We start from the raw sequence: 3,384 nt of genomic DNA on the forward strand, positions 1-3,384 counted from the left end.
TCTTCCTTTCCTATTTCTATCCCCTTGATCTCCTTCAATTGTCTTATTGCTCTAGCAAGGACTTCCAGAACTTTGTTGAAGAGATATGGAACAAATAAGGAGTCTTGCTTTGTCCCTGATTTCAGTAGGATTGCTTTAAGTTTCTCTACATTTAGTTTGATGTTGGCTATAGGCTTGCTGTATATCGCCTTTACTATGTTTAGATATGTGCCTTGTATCCCTGATCTTGCCAATACTTTAACCAGGAATGCATTATGGATATTGTCAATTGCTTTCTCAGCATCTAAGGAGATTATCATGTGTTTTTTGTTTGTTTGTTGTTTGTTTTTTTCTTTCGGTTTGTTACTAATTGTGGTTCACATTTTTGGATTTCTCTACACTGAACCACCCTTACATACCTGGGATGAACCCTAATTGGTCATTGTCAAAGATATAATGGTCATGATATCTTTGATGTGTTATTGTATTCACTTTGCAAGTATTTTGTTGAGTATATTTACAACAAAGTTCATAAAGGAGATTGGCCTGAAATTCTCTTTCTTTGTTGGGTCTTTGTGAGATTTAGGTACCAAAGTGACAATAGCTTCCTAGAATGAGTTTTGTAGTATTCCTTCTATATCTATTTTGTGGAATAGTTTGAAGAGAATTGGAGTTAGCTCTTCTTTGAAAGTCTGGTAGAATTCTGTGCTGAATCATCTGGTCCTAGGATCTTTTTGGATGATAGACTTTTGATGACAGCTTCTATTTTCTTAGGGAATATAAGACTATTTAATATATATGCCTGGTCTTAATTCAGCATTGGTAAGTAGAATCTATCAAGAAAATTGCCCATTTTATTTAGATTTTCAAATTTTGTGACATATAGAATTTTGAAATAACTCCTAATGATTGGATTTACTCAGTGTCTGCAGTTATGCCCCCCTTTTCATTTCTGATTTTGTTGATTTTGATGGTGTCTCTCTGACTTTTAGTTAGTTTGGCTAAGGGTTTGTCTATCTTGTTGATTTTATCAAAGAACCAGCTCCTGGTTTCATTGATTCTTTGAATTGTTTTATTTGTTTCTAATTGACTGATTTCAGCCCTGAGTTTGATTATTTCCAGCTGTCTACTCCTTTTTGGTGTGTCTACTTCTTCTTTTTCTATAGTTTTTAAGTGAGCCATAAAGTTGCTTGAATGAGATGTCTCACATGAACTTTTCTCTTAGCACTACTTTCATTGTGTCCCACAAGTTTGGGTATGTTGTGCCTTCATTTTCATTGTACTCTAGGAAGATATAATTTCTTTATTTCTTCCCTGACCCAGCAATCTTTTAGTAGCAAGTTGTTCAGCTACCTGTGTGTAGGTTTTTTGCTATTTCTGTGTTTTTGAGGTCCAACTTTATTCAGATAAGATACATGTATATCAATCTTCTTGTGTGTGTTGAGGCTTGCTTTGTGATCAACTATATGGTCTATTTTGGAGAAGGTTCCATGAGATGCTGAGAAAAAGGTAAATTCTTCTGTGTTTGGGTGTAAGTTTCTGTAATTGTCTTTTAGGCCCATTTGATTCATGACCTCTGTCAGAGACATTGTTTCCTTGTTTAATTTCTGTTTTGTTGACCTGTCCTTTGTTGAGAGTGGGGTGTTGAATTCTCCCACTATTAATGTATGGGGATCTATGTGTGGTTTAAATTTTATTAACATTTGTTTTACAAATGTGCACTTGTATTTGGGGCATAGATGTTCAGGACTGTAATGTCTTCCTCATGGAATTTTATCTTGATGAGGATTAAATCTCCTTGCAATTCTCTTTTTATTAATTTTGGTTGAAAGTCTATTTTATCAGATATTAGACTGAATACTCCTTCTTGCTTCTTGGGTACATTTGCTTGGAAACTCATCTTTTAACCTTTACCCTCAGGTAATGTCTATCTTTGTGACTTAGGTCAGAACAGATTGCTGGGTTTTTGTTTACACATCAATTCTGTTTGTATGTGTCTTTTTATTGCAGAATTGAGTCCATTAATGTTGAGAGAGATGAATGTCCAGTGGCTGTTAGAGCCTTTGATTTTGATGTTAGCTGTGGTGGTAAGTTTGTGTGCTTGGTTGCTTTTTGTTTTACTGTGATGAGATAATTATTTCCTCTGTTTTCTTGTAAGTAGCTAGTTTTCTTGGGTTGTAGTTTTCCTTCAAAGTGTCTTCTGTAACACTAGATTTGTGTGTAGGTATGTTTGCAATTCTTTTTTTTTTCTTCATTGAATATCCTGTTTTCTCTGTTTATAAGGACTGAGGGTTTTTTGAGGTATAGTAGCTTGGGTTAACATCTGTGTTTTCTTATGGCCTGCATGATAATCGTCCAGGCCCTTCTGGCTTCCATAGTCTCTGTTTAGATATCAGGTGTGGTTCTGATGGGTTTGCCATTATATATTACTTGGCCTTTTTCCCTTGCAGCTTTTAATATTTTTTCTTTGTTCTGTATATTTACTGCTTTGATTATGTGGCTGGATAATTTTCTTTTCTGGTTTAATTTATTAGGTGTTCTGTAGACCTCTTGTATTCTTATTAGCCTCTCCATTAAGTTGAGGAAATTTTCTTCAATGATTTTGTTGAAAATATTTTCTGGGCCTTGGAGGAAGGAATCTTCTTTTTCCTCTATTCCTCTTATTCTTAGGTTTTGTCTTTTTATTTTGTCTTAAATTCTTTGGATGGTCTTTATCAGGTTTTTTTTTTTTAGATTTAACATTTCTTTGACAAATACAACAATTTTTCTATTCTATCTTCTACACTTGAGTTTCTTTCTTCCATCTCTTGTAGTCTATTGGCTATGCTTACCTCTCTAGTTTCTATTTTTTTCCCTAACTTGTTTTTCTAAACAATTTTCTTTATTTGGGTATTATTTAATTTCTCTAAAAATATATGAAATGCTACACAAAATTTCATGTCATCCTTATACAGGGGCCATGCTAATCTTCTCTGTATCATTCCAATTATAGTATATGTGCTGCTGAAATGAGCACCACATACTTTTTTCAAGTGGTCATTAATAAAGTCACTTGTCCTTGACTTGTGAGTTTCATATTATCACAGATTCCATTATTATTTGTTAAATGCACAATGAATTATTTTCTGTGAAAATGCTCCCTGACCAAGGCAGGTCTTCGAACAAAAAGCATTTCATTGGTACATAGCTTATACTTTCAAAGAGACCATTCCATGATGTCATGTCAGCAAGCAGTCTTCGTGTTGTAGTCCTTCACTAAAGTGAGAGCTTTTCATACTGAACCATAAGCAGCAAGCAGAGAGAGGAAGACTAAAAGAGACAGAGAGAGAGCTAAAGAGGTGTCTGGTTTTATGTTGAGGTAACTTTATTGCCATAACAATCTCACAGTACATATTCCTATAATAT

At 34.2% G+C, this 3,384-nt stretch overlaps 1 non-coding gene across 1 annotated transcript; it reads right to left on the minus strand.

Moving 5' to 3' along the window:
- Positions 1-2,888: 2,888 nt before the first annotated feature.
- On the minus strand, positions 2,889-2,995 carry LOC132651722 (U6 spliceosomal RNA). The gene has a single exon (XR_009589305.1). It is a non-coding gene; the product is annotated as a U6 spliceosomal RNA (small nuclear RNA).
- Between the last annotated feature and the right edge of the window lie 389 nt (positions 2,996-3,384).

This window comes from Meriones unguiculatus, assembly GCF_030254825.1.
Source record: "Meriones unguiculatus strain TT.TT164.6M chromosome Y unlocalized genomic scaffold, Bangor_MerUng_6.1 ChrY_unordered_Scaffold_23, whole genome shotgun sequence".
NCBI lineage: Eukaryota > Metazoa > Chordata > Mammalia > Rodentia > Muridae > Meriones > Meriones unguiculatus.